This window comes from Chiloscyllium plagiosum, unplaced genomic scaffold (genome assembly GCF_037043375.1).
Source record: "Chiloscyllium plagiosum isolate Xiang-an unplaced genomic scaffold, Cpla_swu_hap1 HiC_scaffold_4, whole genome shotgun sequence".
In the NCBI taxonomy this organism is placed as follows: domain Eukaryota; kingdom Metazoa; phylum Chordata; class Chondrichthyes; order Orectolobiformes; family Hemiscylliidae; genus Chiloscyllium; species Chiloscyllium plagiosum.
The window spans coordinates 5,008,652-5,032,156 of record NW_028270142.1 but is presented as its reverse complement, the minus strand read 5'-3'; positions in this window follow the sequence as shown (position 1 = coordinate 5,032,156).

The window sequence follows — 23,505 nt, the reverse complement described above, 5'->3', positions numbered from 1 at the left end:
GTCACAGGCCTCCAGTCTGAAAAACAACCCTCCACCACCACCCTCTGACTTCTACCTTTGAGCCAGTTCTGTAACCAAATGGCTCCTTTTCTCTGTATTCCATGAGATCTAACCTTGCTAACCTGTCTCCCATGGGGAATCTTGTTGAATGCCTTACTGAATTCCATATAGATCATGTCCACCACTCTTCCCTCATCAATCCTCTTTGTTACTTCTTCAAAAAAATTATTCAAGTTTGTGAGACGTGATTTCCCACGCACAATGCCATGTTGACTATCCTTTATCAGTCCTTGCCTTTCCAAATACATGTACATCCTGTCCCTCAGGATTCCCTCTAACAACTTGCCCACCACTGATGTCAAGCTCACCAGTCTATAATTCCCCGGATTTTCCTTACCACCTTTCTTAAATAGTGGCACCATGTTAGCCAATCCTTCCTCCAGTCTTCTGGCACCTCACCTGTGACTATCAATTATACAAATATCTCAGTAAGAGGCCCAGCAATCACTTCTCTAGCTTCCCACAGAGTTCTCGGGTACACCTGATCAGGTCCTGGGGATTTATCCACTTTCATGCATTTCAAGACACCCAGCACTTCCTCCTGTGTAATTTTTCAAGGTGTCACCATCTGTTTCCCTCCATTCTATATCTTCCATGTCCTTCTCCACAGTAAACACTGATGCAAAATACTCATTTAGTATCTCCTCCATCTCCTGTAGCGAAACACATATGCTGCCTTGCTGATCTTTGAGGGGCTCTTTTCTCTCCCTAGTTACCCTTTTGTCCTTAATATATTTGTAAAAACCCTTTGGATTATCCTTAACCATATTTGTCAAAGCTATCTCATGTCCCCTTTTTGCCCTCTTGATTTCCCTCTTAAGTATACTCCTACTGCCTTTTATCCTCTTCTAAGGATTCATTCAATGTATCCTGATTATACCTGACATATGCTTCCTTCTTTTTCTTAACCAAACCCTCAATTTCTCTAGTCATCCAGCATTCCCTATACCTACCAGCCTTCCCTTTCACCCTGACAGGAATATACTTTCTCTAGATTCTTGTTATCTCATTTCTGAAGGCTTCCCATTTTCCAGCCGTCCCTTTACCTGTGAACATCTGCCCTCAATCAACTTTTGAAAGTTCTTGCTGAATGCCGTCTAAATTGGCCTTTCTCCAATTTAGACCTTCAACATTTAGATCTGGTCTGTCCTTTTCCATCACTATTCTGGATCAGTGGTGCTGGAAGAGCACAGCAGTTCAGGCAGCATCCAATGAGCAGCAAAATCGACGGGCAAAAGCCTCTTTTTACCTCTTTTCCATCACTATTTTAAAACTAATAGAATTATGGTCGCTGGCCCCAAAGTGCTCCCCGACTGACACCTCAATCACCTGCCCTGCTGTATTTCCCAAGAGTAGGTCAAGTTTTGCACCTTCTCTAGTAGGTACATCCACATACTGAATCAGAAAATTGTCTTGTCCACACTTAACAACTTCCTCTCCATCTAAATCCTTAACACAATGGCAGTCCCAGTCCATGTTTGGAAAGTTAAAATCCCTTAGCATAACCACCCTATTATTCTTACAGATATCTGAGATCTCCTTACAAATTTGTTTCTCAATTTCCCTCTGACTATTAGGGGATCTATAATACAATCCCAATAACGTGATCATCCCTTTCTTATTTCTCAGTTCCAGCCAAATTACTTCCATGGACGTATTTCCAGGAAAATCCATTCAAAAACACCACTCCCCCTCCACTCTTGCACTCCCCGCGCCTCCACCCTTTCTGTCCTTCCTGTAGCATTTGTTTCCTGGAACATTAAGCTGCCAGTCCTGCCCATCCCTGAGCCGTGTTTCTGTAATTGCTATGATATCCCAGTCCCACGTTCCTAACTATGCCCTGAGTTCATCTGCCTTCCCGTCATTGCATTGAAATAAATGCAGTACAACTTATCAGTTCAACCTTGTTCTCTGCTTTGTCTCTGCCTGTCCTGACTGTTTGACTTGCTCCCTTTCCCAATTGTACCAGTCTCAGATTGATCTCTTTCCTCACTATCTCCATAGGACCCACCCCACTTTACTCGTTTAAATCCTCCCGAGCAGCTCTCGCAAATCTCCCCATCAATATATTACGCCCCTTCCAATTCAGGTGCAATCTGTCCTTCTTGTAAAGGTCACTTTTACTTCATCACAAACAGCAAAGGCAGTAACTGTGCAGATTCACTGCTATGTCAGTTAGCAGTGCAGGTCTCTCTCTCTCTCTCTCCTTCACTGACCATATGCTGCCTTTTGTCTGTTGTTCTCCCTTTCAAAAGTGCTGTTGCTTTGACCTTTTCGCTCCAAAGTTCCAAAACACTGTGACACCATATAAAACAGTAATTGCTGCTCCTGAAATTTGAGGAAATCACCTCCAACACCCAAAATACCTGGAAAAAGGAATAGCTCTTCCTGCCAGAACTTTTTCCCATCCTCCATCTTGGATTACCCAGAATCCATCATGTTGAAATTGAAAGTTTAATATATCCATACATAATGTGGAGTTCAGATTCACAGACCCTTTGGTCTAACCTGTCCACGCTGACCATGCTCCCAAACTAAACTAGTCCCACCTGCCTGAGCTTGGCCCATATCCCTCCAAATCCCTCACTTCTGTTGTGGGCAAAGTCTTAGAGAGAATTGTAAGGGATAGGATTTATGAACATCTGGATAGGAATAATGTGATCAAGGATAGTCAGCATGGTTTTGTGAAGGGCAGGTCGTGACTCACAAAGCTTATTGAATTCTTTGAGAAGGTGACTAAGGAGGTGGACGAGGGTAAAGTGGTAGATGTGGTGTATATGGATTTTAGTAAGGCGTTTGATAAGGTTCCCCATGGTAGGCTACTTCAAAAAATACGGAGGTATGGCATTGAGGGTGAGTTGGAGGTTTGGATTAGGAATTGGCTGGCTGGAAGAAGACAGAGGGTAGTAGTTGATGGTAAAGGTTCATCTTGGAGTGCCGTTACTAGCAGTGTTCCGCAAGGATCTGTTTTGGGACCATTGCTGTTTGTCATTTTTATAAATGACCTGGAGGAGGGGCTAGAAGGTTGGGTGAGCAAGTTTGTGGATGATACGAAAGTCGGAGGAGTTGTTGACAGTGAGGAAGGATGTGGCAGGTTACAGCGGGATATAGATAAGCTGCAGAACTGGGCAGAAAGGTGGCAAATGGAGTTCAATGTAGCTAAGTGTGAGGTGATTCACTTTGGTAAGAGTAACAAAAAGATAGGGTACTGGGCTAATGGTCGGATACTTGGTAGTGTGGATGAGCAGAGGGATCTTGGTGTCCACGTACACAGATCTTTGAAAGTTGCCACCCAGATAAATAGTGCGGTGAAGAAGGCATATGGCGTACTGGTTTTTATTGGTAGAGGAATTGAGTTCCGGAGTCCTGAGATCATGTTGCAGTTGTATAAGACTCTGGTGCAGCCGCACCTGGAGTATTGTGTGCAGTTTTGGTCGCCATACTATAGGAAGGATGTGCAGACACTGGAACGGGTGCAGAGGAGGTTTGCCAGGATGTTGCCTGGTATGGTAGGAAGATCGTATGAGGAAAGGCTGAGGCACTTGGGGTTGTTTTCATTGGAGAAAAGAAGGTTTAGGGGTGACTTGATAGAGGTGTACAAGATGATTAGGGGTTTAGATAGGGTTGACCGTGAGAACCTTTTTCCACGTATGGAGTCAGCTATTACGAGGGGGCATAGCTTTAAATTAAGGGATGGTAGGTATAGGACAGATGTTAGGGGTAGGTTCTTTACTCAACGAGTCGTGAGTTCATGGAATGCCCTGCCAGTAGCAGTGGTGGACTCTCCCTCTTTATGGGCATTTAAACGGGCATTAGATAGGCATATGGAGGATAGTGGGCTAGTGTAGGTTAGGTGGGCTTGGATCGGCGCAACATCGAGGGCCAAAGGGCCTGTACTGCGCTGTATTCTTCTATGTTCTATGTTCTATGTTCTAAATCTTTCCTATTCATATACTTATCCGAGTGTCTTTTAAGTGTTGTAACTGTATCTACATCTGTCACTTTCTCTGGTGGTTCACTCCATACATGAACCACTCGCTGTGTAAAAACATTGTCACTCATATCCTTTTTAAATCATTCTCCTCTCATCTTGAAAATATGTCCCCTAGTTTTGAACTCCCTCATACAGGGGAAAAGACTCTTGTCATTCACCTTATCTATGCACCTGATGATTTTATAAACCTCAGTAAAGTCACCCCTCAACCTCCTATATGCCAGCGAAAATACTCCCAGTCTTTCCAGTCTATTTTCAAATCTCAAACCCTCCATTCCTGGCAATGTCCTGGCAAATCTTTTCTGAGCCTTCTCCAGTTTAATAATATCCTTCCTATAACAGGGAGACCAGAACTAAACACAGTATTCCAGAAGAGGCCTCACCAATGCCCTGTACAATGTCAACATGTCATCCCAACTCCTATAATCAATGGTTTGAGTAATGAAGGTAAGCATTCTAAGCAGCTTCTTATCCACCCTATCTACCTGTGAAGCAAATTTCAAAGAATTATAGAACATAGAAGATAGAACATAGAACAGTACAGCACAGTACAGGCCCTTCGGCCCACGATGATCTGCCAAGCATTTATCTTATTCTAAGATCAACCTAACCTACACCCCCCTCAATTTACTGCCGTCCATGTGCTTGTCTAGCAGTCGCTTAAGTGTCCTTAATGTCTCTGACTTTACTACCACCACTGGCAGTGCATTCCATACACCCACCACTCTCTGCATAAAGAACCTACCTCTGACATCGCCTCCATACCTTCTTCCAATCACCTTAAAATTATGACCCCTCGTGACAGCCATTTCTGCCCTGGGGTAAAGTCTCTGACTATCTCGTCTATCGAAGCCTCTCATTACCTTGTACACCTCTATCAAGTCACCTCTCTTCCTTCTTCTCTCCAGTGTGAAAAGCCCCAGCTCACTCAACCTCTCTTCATAAGACATGCCCTCTAATCCAGGCAGCATCCTGGTAAATCTCCTCTGTACCCTCTCTAAAGCATCTACATCCTTCCTATAATGAGGTGACCAGAACTGGACACAATATTCCAAGAGTGGACTAACCAGGGTTTTATAGAGGTGCAGCAAAACCTCCCATCTCTTAAACTCAATCCCTCTCTTAATGAAAGCCAAAGCACCTTATATCTTCTTAATAACCATTTCCACTTGGGTGGCAACTTTGAGGGATCTATGTATGTGGATCCCAAGATCCCACTGTTCCTCCACACTGCCAAGAATCCTGTCTTTAATCCTGTATTCAGCATTCAAATTCGACCTTCCAAAATGAATCACTTTGCATTTAGCCAGGTTGAAATCCATCTGCCACTTCCCAGCCCAGTTCTGCATCCTGTCAATGTTTTGTTGCAGCCTGCAACAGCCCTCGACACTATCTACAACACCACTGACCTTTGCGTCACTGGCAAACTTACTAACCCACCCTTCCACTTCTTCACCCAAATCATTTATGAAAAAACTACAAAGAGCAGAGACCCAAGAACAGATCCCTGTGGGACACCACTGGTCACCAACCTCCAGGCAGAATACTTTCCATCCATTATCTCTCGCTGTCTTCTTTCGGCCAGCCAATTCTGTATCCAGACAGTCAGATTTCCCTGTATCCCATACCTCCTAATGTTCTGAATGAGCTGACTGTGGGGAACCTTATTAATGCCTTACTGAAATCCATATACACCACATCCACAGCTTGACCTTCATCAATTTGTCTCATCACATGCTCAAAGAACTCAATAAGGCTTGTGAGGCATGATCTGCCCGTCACAAAGCCGTGCTGACTATCTTTAATCAACTACTTTCCAAATAGTCATGCATCTTATCTCTCTGAATCCTTTCCAGTACTTTGCATACCACAGACGTACAACTGACTGGTCTACAACTGCCAGGGCTTTCCCTGTTCACTCTCTTGAACAGAGGAACAGGACGGCAAGTACTTCACACAGAGGGTGGTGAGCATTTGGAACGCGTTGCCAGCAGAGGTGGTAGAGGCAGGCACAGTAGATCCATTTAAGATGCGTCAGGACAGATGCATGAGTAGGTGGGGAGCAGAGGGATACAGATGCTTAGGAATTGACCGACAGGTTTAGACAGTACATTTGGATTGGCTCAGGCTTAGAGGGCCGAAGGGCCTGTTTTTGGGCTGTAAATTTTCTTTGTTCTTTGAACAACATTCAACTCCCTCCAATCAGCCGGTACTATTCCTGCAGGTGCAGTAATCCCATTCCTCACTTCCCATAGTAACCATGGGTATATCTGGTCTGACCCTGGGGAATTACGTATCTTGATGCTTCCCAGAAGTTTCAGTACATCTCCTTTCTTAATATCAATTTGTTCAAGCCTATTAACCTGGTCCAGTGTTCTCACTATTAGCAAAGTCCCTCTCTCTGGTGAATACTGAAGCAAAAAACTCATTTAGGGCCTCCCCGACCTGTTCAGACTCCAGGCACTAGTTCCCTCCGCTCTTCCCAATTGGCCATACCCTCTCTCTGATCAATCTCTTATTCCTCACATAGGTGTAGAATGTCTTTGGGTTTTCCTAATCCTTCCCACCAAGGCTTTCTTGTGTCCCCTCCTAACTCTCCTCAGTCCATTTTTGAGTTCTTTCCTAGCTACCCTGTAATCCTCTAAAGCTGTGCCAGATCCTTGCTTCCTCAACATTAAGTCAGCCTCCTTCTCCCTCTTGACAAGAAGCTCCTCTTCTCTCGTCATCCAAGGCTCCTTCACCTTCCCATTCCTTGCCTGTCTCAGTGGGACAAAGTTGTCCAACACTCGCAACAAGCGCTCCTTAAACAGCCTCCACATTTCTGTTGTGCATTTCCCGTGAAACAATTGTTCCCAATTTATACTTCACAGCTTCTATATAATAGCAGTATAATTTTCACTCCCCCAATTAAATGCTTTCCCATACTGTTTGCTCCTAAACCTCTGCATGGCTATGGTAAAGGTGAGGCAGTTGTGGTCACTGTCACCGAAATGCTGTCCCACTAAGAGATCTGACACCTGGCCCGGCTCGTTTCCCAGCACCAAATTCAATATGGCCTCCCTCCTAGTCATCCTGTCTATATATTTGGTCAGAAATCCTTCCTGGGGACACCTGACAAAATCAGCTCCATCCAGACCATCTGCACTAAGGAAGTTCCAATCAATATTGGGGAAGTTGAAGTTACCCTTAACAATAACTCTGTTATATCTGCACCTTTCCAAGATCGGCTGTCTAATCTGTTCTTCCATCTCTCTGGATTGGGGGGGTCTATAGACAACACCCAGCAAAGTGACTGCTCCTTTCCTGTTACTGACTTCCACCCATACTGACTCAGTAGACAAACCCTCCTCAGCAACCTCCTTTACTGCAGCTGTGATGCCATCTCTAATTAACAATGCTACTCCCCCTCCTCTTTTACCCCCTCCCTGTTCTTTTAAAAAAACCTAAACCCTGGAACATCCACCAACCATTCCTGCCCCTTGAAATCCATGTCTCCGTTATGGCCACAACATCCTAGTTCCAAGTACTGATCCATGCTCTAAGTTCATCACTCTTACTCCTGACACTCCTTGCATTGAAACAGACTCACTTTAACCAATCCCACTGCCCTATCAACCATGTATCCTTCCTGACAGACTCTCTGCAATCTATTTCTGCCCATTCAACAACTACCCTCTCCTCTGATCTGTAGCTCTGTTCCCATCCCCCTGCCAAACTAGTTTAAACCCTCCTGAAGTGCACTAGCAAGTCTTCCTTCTAGGACATTGATGCCCCTCCAGTTTAAGTGCAACCTGTCCTTCATGTACAGGTCTCACTTTCCCCAGATGAAACCCCAATGATCTAGGTACCTGGAGTCCTCCTTCCTGCACCAACCTTGTAGCCATGTGTTTAGCTGCATTTACTCCTTGTTCCTTGCCTCATTAGCATGTGGCACCAGTAGTAAGCCTGAGATCACTACTCCGCTAGTCCTGCTTTTTAGTTTCCAACCTAACTCCCTGATATCACTTTATAGATCCTCATCCGTTTTCCTGGCTATGTCATTGGTGCCAATGTGCACCACGACTTCTGGCTGCTCACCCTCCTCCTTCAGAATCTCGTGGACTTGATCAGAGACATCCCAGACCCTAGCACCTGGGAGGCAACTTACCTTCCAGCAGTCCCATTCACGATAACAGAATCACCTGGCCATTCCTCTAACTATTGAGTCTACTACCACTAGCACTTTTCCATTCTTTTCTTTTCCCTTCTGAGCCACAGAGACAGGATCAGTGCCAGAGACATGGTCACCACGGTTTTCCCGTGGTAGGTCTCACACCCCCCAATAGTATCCAAAACGGTATAATTATTATTGAGGGGAATGGCCACAGGAGATCCTGGCACCATCTGACTATTCCCTTTCCATCCCCTGACTGTAACCCATCTACCTTTTTCCTGTACCTGAGGTGAGATTACCTCAATGTAATTCTTCTCTGTTACCCTGTTATGAAGGTGTAGTGGTCCTGTACCTTTAAGAGAGTCGAAAAGCTAGGAAGGCCTGCCGGAGCCAGCACACAGTGTTCTGAACAAGGTAACAATGTAATATTTGGTCAAAACGGCTGGCAGCAGATGGGTTGCCATGAGACAAATAAAAACTCAAATTCAGCCAATCAGTTTAAATTATGCCCCAAGATACCAAAATCCAATCAAATTTGAATTTAGTATTTTGATAATATTAAAACCAATAAAATGATCCAATGTTTTGGGGTATAAAACCAGACATTTTTGACCAGTTGAAAGAGAACTGCCAAGAGACTGCTAGCTCAAGAGCTCTCTGAAAGGTCTGGGGAAGGAGTTTGCACAGCAGAACATCGAGGCTGACCTGGAGAGAATCCACAGAGGAAAGTCTACAAATGTGACTTGGCAGAGCTGACTGGTTTTGAAAGATGATGGTTTTTTTTGTAAATCTTAACTGGGATTTTTTTATTGGACTGGTATTGTAAAGTGGGAGGTAAAAAATAGGTTTAAGGGAAAGGAGCTGTAAATAGTTGTTGGCTTTTAATATTCTCTGTTGGACTTAAATAATAAAGTTGTTAATTTTTACTTTAAGTAGTGACCTCTGGGATAGCTCTTGTGTCTTGCATTTTAACAGATTACATCATGGAGTGAATCGTTTCTGCATTGCTGGTTTAAATTAAAACAAAGGGATTTACCCCATGTCATAACAACCTGGGCTTCCGTCCGCAATTTGAACAGGTTTAGATGGATTTGATTAGATCTGGGGTACGAAGAAACCCAATAGATTTAAACACTTACAGGTTAGTGTCGTAGGTCTTTATATCAAATTTATACGAGACAATTTGTTTTTCATTTCGGTGACTTGTGGTTGGTTAAATTAAAAGTGAGCAAAATGGCTCTTAAAATTGCTAAAGAAGTTCTGGGATTTGAAGATGATTCTCAAATTTGCCAAGGAAGTTTAGAAGGAAAGAAAAAGGCCATGCTTTTAGAATTAGCAAAGGAGCTAGATATGGGTTTAACCGAGGACAAAAGTAAAGCTGAAATTGTAGGGGAGCTACTCAAACACTTAGGTGTGTCAGAGAAACAGACAAGTGCAGGAGAGGTAGGAAAACTTAAATTACACTTGAGGAAAATGGAGTTAGAAATTAAACAAAGGGAGAGAGAAAGAGAGAGAGAAGAAAGAGAAAGAGAGAGAGAAGAGGAGAGAGAGAGGAAAAAGAGAGAGAAGATTCTTAGCTGAGCAAAGGGAGAGAAGAAGGGGAGAGACAAAAAGAGAGAATTTGAACTTAAGAATTTGCAACTTAGTCAGCAAAGGCAAGTTAACAGGATAGAGATTAAAAGAGAAGGTAGTGATACATACAAATATGTCAAAACTCTGCCACATTTTGATGAGGAAGATAATGAAGCCTTCTTTATTTTATTTGAAAAATTGGCTAGGCAGATGGAGTGGTCCAGGGATTAATGGGCAATGCTAGTTCAGACTAAACTAGTAGGCAGAGCTCGTGAGATATTTGCCGCATTGTCAGATGAGGTGTCAAGAGATTTTGAAGAGGTCAAACAGGTTATTTTAAGTGCTTAAGTATTGGTACCAGAAGAATATATACAGTGGTTCAGAAATATAAAGAAGGAACCAGGTCAGGCTCATGTTGAGTTTGAAAGAATTAAACATAGTCATTTTGATAGGTGGGTGTGTGCGTTAAAAATAGATAATACCTTTCAGGCTCTGAGAGAGATTATTCTGCTGGAAGTGTTTAAATCTATTGGGTTTCTTCGTACCCCAGATCTAATCAAATCCATCTAAACCTGTTCAAATTGCGGACGGAAGCCCAGGTTGTTATGACATGGGGTAAATCCCTTTGTTTTAATTTAAACTCCTCTGCTGGAGGAGTTTAAAAACTCACTTTCAGAGATGTTAAGAATTCACGTGGAGGAACAGAAAGTTCAGGAAGTGAGAAGGGCAGCAGAATTAGCAGATGAGTGCATGCTGGTGCATAAGACAAGCTTCTGGCCAGAATTTCGTCCTGTGAGAGTTTGAAGTTGGGAGAAGGGGAGGTCCTACACTATGAAACAAAGAGTAGAGAGCACTGGTAAGAGTTTATCATGGGTTGAAAAAGAAGGCCAAGAGGGTGGACAGGAGGTGAAAGGCCGCAGGTGTTTCCACTATGGTAAAGTGGGACACGTGAAGTCACAGCGCTGGTTATTAAAGAAAGGCACTGCAGGAAAAGATGTGATAAAAGAAGCTAAGCCAGTGGCATTAATGAAGGTAGTAAAGACCCCAAGAAGAGCTGAGGAGCTGCAGGAGAGCAGCCTAGGCAGGGGCTGGGTACGGAGTTAGTGCCCGATCGCTACAAAGAATTCACCTCTGTGGGTAAAGTTTACTCAGAAAGAACAGAGGGCGCAGGGCAAGAAGTTATAATTTTGAGAGTTACAGGATCTAACCAGTCACTGATAGTAAGAGATGAGCAAATTTGCACTCCTTCCGATCTGTTACCCGGGAGTGTGGTAATTTGTGGGATAGATGGACAGAAATTTAGCGCACCCCTATGTAAGATCAGGTTGGAGTGCCAACTCAAGACTGGGGAAGTTACAGTGGGAGTGATTGACAGAGTGTCAGCTCTAGGAATTCAGTTTATTCTTGGGAATGATTTAGCAGGATCCAAGGTGGGAGTGACACCCCTTGTTGTGGAGAAGCCCAAGGAAGACCAAGAAACTGAGGAGTTAAAACAGAAATATCCTGGTATTTCCCAGACTTGTAATAACTAGAACCCATTATCATAAGTCACAGCACGCAGCGAAAAGTAAAGAGAACATTGAAGGAGTTGAGGTTCAGGTAGCAGATATACTGTTTGATGTAATGATGCAGGAAAAATCTGAACATCCAGAGGGTCAGACTGAAGTGCTTAGTCCTGAAAGGCTGAGGGACTTGTAACAGAAAGACAAGATGATAAAAGATATATATGTGGATGCATACTCCAAAAGGGAGGTGGAAAATATCCCTGAGGGTTATTATCTGAAAGATAGAGATCTCAGCAGGTTAGTGCAGAGGGGAAATGGGCCAAAGTGCACCAGATTGTGTTGCTGGTAGTATACAGACAGGAAGTGTTATGGGTAGCACATGAAATACCTGTAGGAGGTCACCTAGCTTGACGAAAGACTCAGGCTAAGGTACAAAACCATTTGTGTTGGCCTGGAATGCACAAGGATGTGGTGAACTTTTGCCGTTCATGTCATACATGCCAAATGGTAGGTAAGCCACAGGCAGTAATAAAACCAGCCCCTTTGTTGCCAATTCCCACATTTGAGGAACCTTTCACGCGGGTTATAATCGATTGTGTAGGTCCCCTCCCGAGAACTAAAAGTGGGAACCAGTACTTGTTAACCATAATGGATGTGTTTACCAGATTTCCAGAGACAATTCCATTATGCAGTATCAAGGTGAAAAGGGTGGTAGAGGAGTTAGTAGCTCTCTTCACACAGTATGGGCTACCCAGAGAGATTCAGTCAGGCCAAGGGTCAAATTGTATTGCTAGGCTGTTTAAGGAGCTAAAGTATACAGCACTTTAAATCCATTGCGTAATAGCCTGAATCCCAGAGAGCTTTAGAAAGGTGTCACCAGACGTTGAAGACCAAGTTGAGAACATACTGTCAGGATTACCCGAATGATTGGGTAAAGGTATCCCATTTGTATTGTTTGCCATTAGACATCCCTAAATGGACCTGCTCAATTTACTCCCTTCGAGTTAATATTCAGGCATGAAGTGAGAGACCCTTTGAAATTAAATAAAGAAAAATTGACAAGATCAAAGTCAGAGATCTCACATTTAGGTTATGTATTAGAGGTGAGGGAGAGACTAAATCGAGTAGGTGAGTTAGCTAAACAGCAGCTATAGAGGGCACAGCACAGAATGAAGTAGGTGGCAGATAAAATCTCTGAGACTCCGACATTTTCCCGAGGGGATAACGTGTTAGTACTGCTACCAGTGATAGGAGATCGCTTCAAAGCCAGGTTTACTGGTCCCTATCAAATTGACAAAAAGTTGGGTCAGGTAAACTGTCCAGTAAAGATGCCAGATAGGAAAATTGGTTATCAGGAATGTCTTGTGAACATGTTGAAACAGTATTATAACAGTGAGAAAGAACTGGAGAAACAGGTATTAGTTACTGCCCTGCAGAGTGAGGAATCAAATCCAGATGATGTAGATTTTGATGTGTCTCAAAATAGATTAAAAAATGAAGAAGTCCTTGAGGAGTGGGATAGGTTAGTAAGCTATCTGCCTCAGGAGCATAGAACGGAATTGAAAGATTTGTTACCACAGTATAAGGACGTATGTAAGAATCAGATGGGGATGACTAATGTTATTGTACATGAAGTAGACATAGGGAATACTGCTCCAATAAAACAACACCCCTATCGGCTTAATCCTCTCAAAGCCAGACAGGTCCAGATGGAGGTGGAGCCCATGTTCGACAAGGACATCATCAAACCAAGCCAGAGCGAGTGGAGTTCGCCGATTGTCTTAGTTGCCAAACCAGATGGGACTCAACAACTTTGCGTGGATTATTGGAAAGTCAATGCCGTTACAGAATCAGACTTATATCCAATTCCTAGATTGGAGGACTGTATCGAGAAAGTCGGACAAGCCAGTTACAACACAAGCCAGTTACATCACCAAGTTGGACTTAATACGTGGTTACTGGCAAGTACATTTATCAGAGTGGGCGAAAGAAATTTCTGCATTTGTAACCCCAAATGGGCTATGTCACTTTAGAGAGAAGCCCTTTGGAATGAAGAACGTACCCGCCACATTCCAAAGACTCATGGACAGAGTTCTGGCTGAGTTAACAAACTCTGCAGTCTATTTGGATGATGTAGTGATCCTTAGTAAGTCCTGGAACAATCACATGGTACAGTAAGCAAAACTCTTTGAATGACTACAAGAAGCAAAACTGGTAATAAATTTTAAACAAAACTGAATTCACGAAAGCAAAGGTGACGTTCTTGGGGCACAACATCAGTCATGGCAGGTTGACATCACGGATTGCAAAGATGAATTTCCACAACCAACCTCGAAGAAAGATGTGCTTTGATTCTTTGGACTCAATGGATTCTATCGGACGTTTGTTCCAAACTTCAGCAGTGTAATGGCACCATTAACCGATTTGCTGAATAAGAACAAAATTTCGGTGGACAGAACAATGCCAGGAAGCATTCGAAAGTTTAAAAGCATTATTAACCACCACACTAGTTTTAGCTAGACCAAACGTTTTGAAACCTTTTAAATTTGCCATCGATGCTAGTGACATAGGACTTGAAGCTGTACTGCTGCAGGAAGATGAGGATGGGCTTGAACTGCCAGTTGGTTACATTTTGAAGAAACTCAACACCCACGATCAAATACTCCACCATCAAAACAGAGTTATTGAGTTTGGTACTGGCCTTACGTGTGTATGTCATGAACAATGTGTCAGAGATGGTTGTGTACACGGATCACAATCCTCATACATTCTTGGAATGCTTTAAAGACAAGAATATGAGACTATTTTGTTGGAGTCTTATGTTACAGACTTATAATTTACATTTCGTACATGTTGTGGATCATAAGAATTTAATCACAGCTGTGTTATCGCAGATTTAACTGATAAAGTAAAGATTGGTAACTATTCAATGTTTTATATTTATGTGGGAAGAAGTTAATATGAACACAGATTAAAGTCATATGTATGTCATGATATTGTGATAAAGGAATAGAGGAAAACAGACATCTTTTCTTATGATGGTTCATTGTTTTCTTAAAAGGGGAGGTGTTATGAAGATGTAGAGGTCCTGTACCTTTAAGAGAGTTGAAAAGCTAGCAAGGCATGCCGGACACAGCTAACACAGTGTCCTGAACAAGGTAACAATGTAACATTTGGTCAAAACAGCTGGCAGCAGCTGGGTTACCATGAGACAAAAAACAAACTCAAATTCAGCCAATCAGTTTAAATTATGCCCCAAGATACCAAAATCCAATCAAGTTTGAATTTAAGTATTTTGATAATATTAAAACCAATAAAATGATCCAATGTTTTGGGGTATAAAACCAGACATTTTTGACCAGTTGAAAGAGAACTGCCAAGAGACTGCTAGCTCAAGAGCTCTCTGAAAGGTCTGGGGAAGGAGTTTGCACAGCAGAACATCGAGGCTGACCTGGAGAGAATCCACAGAGGAAAGTCTACAAATGAGACTTGGCAGAGCTGACTGGTTTTGAAAGATGATGGTTTTTTTTGTAAATCTTAACTGGGATTTTTTTATTGGACTGGTATTGTAAAGTGGGAGGTAAAAAATAGGTTTAAGGGAAAGGAGCTGTAAATAGTTGTTGGCTTTTAATATTCTCTGTTGGACTTAAATAATAAAGTTGTTAATTTTTACTTTAAATAGTAATCTCTGGGATAGTACTTTAACAGATTACAGCATGGAGTGAATTTTTTCTGCATTGCTGGTTCAAATCCGCAGAGGTGTTTACCCTGTGTCATAACAAGGCCTTCCGCCTCCTGGATGATCCAAAGTTCATCCAGCTCCAGTTCCAGTTCCCTCATGCAGCTTCCAAGGAGCTGGGGTTGGGTGCACTTCCTGCAGATGAAGTCAGTGGGGACACTAGTGGTGACCCTTATCTCCCACACCCTACAGGAGGAGCATGCTAATGCCCTAACATCCATTCCCACTGTTCTGGATTCCCAAAGAGACTGTTGAAAATAAAACTGAGTAACCTCACTGAATCGGCACACAGAACCCTTTATGTTGGTTAGAGGAGGAGTATGGGTAGGAGACACTATCTAAATAGTGTTTCGGGTAAAGCAATTGTCCAAATATATTCCCTCACTTACTCAGTAGTCCCATGTCCCCTCCTGCTCAGTGTGCACCCTGCCTATTCACAAGGTAAGTTATTAAAGGGCTAATTTACCTTCCTAGCAGCCCGCTGGTCCTCACTGTCACTGCTCCCACTGCTGCTGCTGCTGCAAAAATGGAGGCTGCTGATCCATGAGGTAAGTTTTTAAAGAATTATGTGCCTGAACTCCTCGGTCTCTCTGTTCTACAACACTACCCAGGGCCCTATCACTAATGTTATAAATCCTAACCTTGTTTGTTTTATCAAAATGGTTATGATAACCATCAGAATTTATTACTCAGTTTTCACATCAAATTTGCCAACTTAATTGTACAGCTTCCTGTTTGTGTGATTACTGAAGATCTTTGGGATCACGTATCGCTTGGTCACTTTTCCCTGCAGAGATCATCTGTGTCTTTTTTTAACTCCCAGGTCAATGTCCTATATAAAAGGTATATTTCCTTTTATGGACAATATCAGTGATAAACATGAGTTTTCAAACAGATTGAGCTCGAGTTAAGTTGTTTGTAAGAGGAATGTTCTCCAACCCCACCCTGGTGTGGCAGGTACCATTTCAGGAGTACAAGGGCATCATTTTAGTTGCTGCAACCCAACTCTTGACAACATTTGCCTCTTGATGACTAGTCAGGGTGGCAGCTTCTGAAATGTTTATAAATGCTTCTTGTCACAAATTAATCCGACATGGGCAATTTGTTCCTCATGAAATTAATCCAGAACCTGTGTTTACTCCCATCTGACAATTTCACGGAATTACCATTGTCAAATGCACCCCATTCTCTTCCCTTCGCTCTTGTAACAATGTAAGTGTGTTATCAGAGGGGACCCATGTCTCAGTTATATATCATAACTTGTCAGTATCTGCAAAGCCAAGTCTATCATGCCTGCTCCGAGTCATTAAGTCTCAAAATTCTTAAATGTGACTAAGTTTTTTCTCCATAGTATCCCTGCAGTGTGAAAACAGGCCATTCAGCCCAGCAAGTCCACACTGACTCTCTGAAGAGCATCCCACCCAGACTCAGCACCCCACGCTGTTCCTGTGACCCTAACAGCCAACTTACATAACCTGCACATCTTTGAACTGTGAGAGGAAACTCACACAGAGATGGGGAGAATATGCAAACAGACAGTCACCTGAGGCTGGAATTGAACCCAGGCCCCCGGTGCTATGAGGTGGCAGCACTAACCACTGAGTCACCAAGCTCCTTCTGCGTGAACTTGTGGCAAGAACAGATATTAAATTGAACGCTGTGCTTCAGTGATAAATAGCGGTGGCTCTAATACAGGCACCATTTCTTTCTGCAGCATAAACCACGCCTGTTCATTACTCCCTTCCTAATGCTGCACAATCACAGCATAAGGAGATGCAGTTATTATGGTGTTTAGGCTGTCACTCTGTCACAATTAGAATGAGAACAGAAGCCTGTGAGAAGTATCAACAACTTCAGAGCACAAAAAGATGCAGCATCATTTCAGCTGGTGATCGTGCCAAATATCATGAAAAGTCTCAGGCACAGTTGATTCGAATGAACTCTACAATTTTGATCTCTTTCTGGATGCTATGCCCAGAAAACAATTACTGTGAATTGCCATAGATTTGATTGTCAGAAACATTTTTCATTGAGTCTCCGGGTAACAGTAACATGTTTATTGATGTGACGGTAATAGTTTTCTTATGGCTAAGCAGACAATGGAGGATTCTTGAATAGCCCAACTATTTCTGACAGTTCACCCTCTGGTGTTTTAGTTGAAGTCATTTACTTGCAGATAAGGTCATTTACTTCAGTATACTCTGAGTGATCCATATAGACATTGCTGGAGAGATTAGGTATCAATGGTCCCATTGCCGAACCGTGAAAAAGACTGTCAGGGTTCCAAAATCAGATTGTAAATGATTGACTCCCATGAGACTCCACAACACTGAACTGAACCCGACCTCCAACTGACCAGGGATCCTGTCTCAAGCAGAGGTCGGACTTGTTTAATTAATCAAATTGAAGACCATAGCCTGATCTATGACCTAAATATAAAACTCAATAGATTGTAGGCAGAGCTTGCACAAAACAATCTCTGATTGGTTCTTCCAGCATTAGGAAGCTATAGAGATTTGAACGAGGCCTGGTGAATCTCATTGACTGTGAGATCCTTGATTGGGGTTGTTAATCAGGGAGCCCTGGCTGACAGACAGACAGGGCACCGGAGAGTCTCAGAGTTGGTGGGTCAGAGCCCATTCACAGTGCACATGCAGATAAAGGGTGCCAGGATACTAGCTTCCATGCAGTTATTTCCGCAATGTATATCAGTCCTTAAAATGAATGCTGGAAATTGCTGAGGAAAGGTTGAAAAATGATGGAAGTGGCAATACTTGTGGTGTCGACAGGAGCCAAAGTACTGATTCTGCAAAACCAGGCAATCCATTTTGGTTCGTTCAACCAAATCCTCACTTCCATCTCCAGTGTCCCTGGTGGGACCTTCCTATGGATCCCATGTGAATCATAGATGCTGTTTGCAGTGAGCTGTTTAGTGACATTTGTTGGTTGACTGCAGATGAGATTTAAAAAATGCAATCATTTATATTGCTGAAGTGACAAGAAATTGATAAAAGCTGCCCCAATGCAATGTATTTCATGATGAATTAAGAAGCTTACCCATATCTAGATGGTTGTATTGAAGGTTTCTGACAGACATGGAAATGCAAATGGACAGAAAAATGGCTAACAGTGCTACAGAGTGCATTCCATTCCATTTTATACGTAATATTATTCCACAAATCCACTCTGAAATCATTGGCAATAGGAGGAAAGATCCCAGAGCAGCCTTTTCTGATCTATTTTACACATGCGAGATTACCTGGAGACTGAAGGCCATTTTATGAACACTGATTAATTGGGAAATGTTGATGGGGATGGAGAAACTGTGATAATGTGAAGCACAGTCGGTTAGCATGGGTTTCTCCTTATCGTCCTTCCCTCCTAGATCTCATTGTCCCAACTTTTCTTCCTGGGTATTGGCTGTAACTGCTAGACATGGTTGACTTTAGGTGCTGTTTACTGGCGGTGACTGGTCCCTGGCTACTGGAGGAGATCACTGCCAGTGAAAGGTAATGATTACTCACTGCTGATTGGTGTTTGACTCCTGCTGGTAGTGGCTGTTATTTTGGAGACATTGTGTTCCTCATTACCACATGGTTGAGCTGAGGTGAATAGTAGTGTTGCACTTAAGGAAAAGTTAGATAAATGCGTGATGAATGAAAAAGAGAATTTAAGGTTAAACTCCCCTATGGTTAAGACCATAAATCTATAAGACATCGAAGCAGAAATTAGGCCAGTTAGCCCATTGAGTCTGCTCCTCCATTCAATCGTGATAAGGTTTTCCAATCCCATTCTCCCCGTAACCTTTGATCCCCTTGATGCTCATGAACCTATCTATCTCCATCTTAAATACACTCAATGACCTGGCCTCCACAGCCTTCTGTGGTAGTGAATTCCATACATTCACCCCTCTCTGCCTGAAGAAGTTTCTGCTTATCTCCGTTCTAAAGGGTCTTCCCGTTACTCTAAGGCCTAGGCCGTTGGGTCCTAGAGGAAGTAAGGTGGAAGGAGCCTTATATTAAGCATGATTGTAGTTGTGGACAAGTTGTATTGAATGGTCAGAGGGAATTTAAGAGAACACCTTACTGCAAAGTGAAGCATCACTGACAGCAGCCTCTAGGGCTGAGTTTTCCAGGGGGTGGAGTGTACTACTGTGCCGAACAGTGCCTGAAATAAATGAGTGGGATTTCCATCCTTCAGCAGGACACGGCTCACTGGTGAGAGCTGCTGGTCAATCAAACCTGCACAGTTACTGCCTTTGATGTTTGAATTTGTGTATCACTGGACATCAGAGTGCATCTGGGAAAATTATCAAACAGTGAAATTCACAACTGATCTTGGAGGAACTGTTGGGTGAAGTTCACAGCACAGAATCAGATAAGTGAATTGTTGTTTTAAGTGTGGCCTACAGAGAATCTTCAGTAGTGAGTAGAGTAGGTTCTTTCTTGATTATATGTTTTTGGAGATAAGTCTCTTGATTAAACTTAAAATATAAGCCATAACTATTCATTTATCCTGGGGCAGTGTTTTGTAGAGGAATAAGACGGTGTTATTTTCTGGGTCTGTAGATTGTGAAGCAGCAAAAATGGCCTTTAATGGAGTGATATGTACTTCTTGTCATATGTGGGAGTTTAAAGAGAGTTTATGGGTTACTGTGGATTATATCTGCCATAAATGCTGCTGGCTGCGAATCTTATCAGATCGAATGGATCAGTTGGAGAGACAGTTGGAAGCAATGAAGAATTTGCAACAGCAGCAGTATGTGATGGATGGCAGTTATAGGAAGGGGGGGGGGGGAAAGTCTCAGATACAGTCACATAGATGGATTAACTCCAGGAAGGGTAAGAGAGGTAGGCACCTAGGGCAGGGGTCTTTTGTGGATATAAGAGAGGTACGCTGATTTGGAAAATGTAGGGAGTGATGGATTCTCAGGGGAATATAGCACAAACAGCCAAGTTTCTGGTATTGAGACTGGCTCTAATGCAACGAGGGGTACGTCGGGTTCCAAGAGATCAATTGTGTTAGGGGACTCTCTAGTTCAAGGTACAGACAGACGTTTATGTGGCTAGCAGAGAAAAAGCAGAATGGTGTGTTGTTTCCCTGGTGCCAGGATCAAGGATGTCTCAGAGGGGGTGCAGAATGTTCTCACAGGGGAGAGGGGCCAGCAAGAGGCCATTGTCCACATTGGAACCAACGACATAGGAAGGGAAAAGGTTGAGATTCTGAAGGGAGATTACAGAGAGTTAGGCAGAAATTTAAAAAGGAGGTCCTTGAAAGTAGTAACATCTGGATTATTCCTGGTGCTATGAGCTAGTGAGGGCAGGAATAGGAGAATACAGCAGATGAATGAATGACTGAGGAACTGTATGGGAGAAGAATTCACATTTTTGGATCATTGGAATCTCTTTTGGGGTAGATGTGATCTGTACAAGAAGGACAGATTGCGCCTAAATTGGGAGGATTTAATCTAGTAAGGTGGGGAGTGTGGAGGTGGGGGAGTTGGGGAGGGGACCCAGGGAGACAGTGAGAAAAGAGATCAATCTGAGACGGGTACAGTTGAGAACAGAAGCGAGTCAAACAGTCAGGGCAGGCAGGGACAAGGTAGGACTAATAAATTAAACTGCATTTATTTCAATGCAAGGGGCCTAACAGGGAAGGCAGATGAACCCAGGACACGGTTAGGACCATGGGACTGGGATATCATAGCAATTCCAGAAACATGGCTCAGGGATGGGCAGGACTGGCAGCTTAATGTTCCAGGATACAAATGCTACAGGAAGGATAGAAAGGGAGGCAAGAGAGGAGGGGGAGTGGCATTTTTGATAAGGGATAGCATTATAGCTGTGCTGAGGGAGGATATTCCCGGAAATACATCCAGGGAAGATATTTGGGTGGAACTGAGAAATAAGAAAAGGATGATCACCTTATTGGGATTGTATTATAGACCCCCCTAATAGTCAGAGGGAAATTGAGAAACAAACTTGTAAGGAGATCTCAGCTATCTGTAAGAAAAATAGAGTGGTTATGGGAGGGGATTTTAACTTTCCAAACATAGACTGGACTGCCATAGTGTTAAGGGTTTAGATGGAGAGGAATTTGTTAAGTGTGTACAAGACAATTTTCTGATTCAGTATGTGGATGTACCTACTTGAGAAGGTGCAAAACTTGACTTACTCTTGGGAACTAAGGCAGGGCAGGTGACTGAGGGGTCAGTGGGGGAGTACTTTGGGGCCAGCGACCATAATTCTATTCGTTTTAAAATAGTGATGGAATAGGATAGACCAGATCTAAAAGGTAAAAGCAATGACTGCGTATTCCTGATGAAGGACTTTTGCCCGAAACGTCGATTTTACTGCTCCTCGGATGCTGCCTGAACTGCTGTGCTCTTCCAGCACCACTAATCCAGATCTAAAAGTTGAAGTTCTAAATTGGAGAAAGGGCAATTTTGACGGTTTTAGGCAAGAACTTTCAAAAGCTGATTGGAGGCAGATGTTCGCAGGTAAAGGGACGGCTGGAAAATGGGAAGCCTTCAGAAATGAGATAACGAGAATCCAGAGAAAGTATATTCCTGTTAGGGTAAAAGGAAAGGCTGGTAGGTGTAGGGAATGCTGGATGACTAAAGAAATTGAGGGTTTGGTTAAGAAAAAGAAGGAAGCATGTGTCAGGTATAGACAGGGTAGATCGAGTGAATCCTTAGAGTATAAAGGAAGTAGGAGTATACTTAAGAGGGAAATCAGGAGGGCAAAAAGGGGACATGAGATAGCTTTGGCAAATACAATTAAGGAGAATCCAAAGGGTCTTTACAAATACATTAAGGACAAAAGGGTAACTAGGGAGGGAATAGGGCCCCTCAAAATTCAGCAAGGCAGCCTTTGTGTGGAGCCGCAGGAGATGGGGCAAATGCTAAACGAGTATTTTGCATCAGTATTTAGCAGAAAAGGACATGGAAGATAAAGACTGTAGGGAAACAGATGGTGACATCTTAAAAAATGTTCATATTACAGAGGAGGAAGTGCTGGATGTCTTGAAATGCATAAAAGTGGATAAATCCCCAGGACCTGATCAGGTGTACTGTAGAACTCTGTGGGAAGCTAGAAAAGTGATTGCTGGGCCTCTTGCTGAGATATTTGTATCATCGATAGTCACAGGTGAGGTGCCGGAAGACTGGAGGTTGGCTAACATGGTGCCACTGTTTAAGAAGTGTGGTAAGGACAAGCCAGGGAACTATAGACCAGTGAGCCTGACGTCGGTGGTGGACAAGTTGGAGGGAATCCTGAGGGACAGGATGTACATGGAAAGGCAAGGACTGATTAGGGATAGTCAACATGGCTTTGTGCGTGGGAAATCATGTCTCACAAACTTGAAAGAAGTAACAAAGAGGATTGATGAGGGCAGATGTGATCTATATGGACTTCAGTAAGGCATTCAACAAGGTTCCCCATGGGAGACTAGTTAGCAAGGTTAGATCTCATGGAATAGAGGGAGAACTAGCCATTTGGATACAGAACTGGCTCAAAGGTAGAAGACAGAGGGTGGTGGTGGAGGGTTGTTTTTCAGACTGGAGGCCTGTGACCAGTGGAGTGCCACAAAGATCGGTGCTGGGCCCACTACTTGGATGCGAGCATAAGAGATACAGCTGGTAAGTTTGCAGTTAACACCAAAATTGGAGGTGTAGTGGACAATGAAGAGGGTTACCTCAGATTACAACAGGATCTTGACCAGATGGGCCAATGGGCTGAGAATGGCAAATGGAGTTTAATTCAGATAAATGTGAGGTGCTGCATTTTGTGAAAGCAAATCTTAGCAGGACTTAAACACTTAATGGTAAGGTCCTAGGGAGTGTTGCTGAACAAAGAGATCTTGGAGTGCAGGTTCATAGCTCCTTGAAAGTGGAGTCACAGGTAGATAGGATAGTGAAGAAGGCGTTTGATATGCTTTCCTTCATTGGTCAGAGTATTGAGTACAGGAATTGGGAGGTCGTGTTACAGCTGTACAGGACATTGGTTAGGCCACTGTTGGAATATTGCGTGCAATTCTGGCCTTCTTCCTATCGCAAAGATGTTGTGAAACTTGAAAGGGTTCAGAAAAGATTTACAAGGGTGTTGCCAGGGTTGGAGGATTTTAGCTATAGGGAGAGGCTGAACAGGCTGGGGGTGTTTTGCCTGGAGCATCAGAGGCTGAGGGGTGACTTTATAGAGGTTTACAAAATTATGAGGGTCATGGACAGGGTAAATAGGCAAAGTCTTTTCCCTGGGGTTGAGGAGTTCAGAACTAGAGGGCATAGGTTTACGGCGAGAGGGGAAAGATATAAAAGAGACCTAAAGGTCAACCTTTTCATGCAAAGGGTGGCACATGTATGGAATGAGCTGCCAGAGGAAGTGGTGGAGGCTGGTACAATTGCAACATTTAAGAGGCATTTGGATGGGGATATGAATAGGAAGGGTTTTGGAGGAATATGGGCCGGGTGCTGGCAGGTGGGACT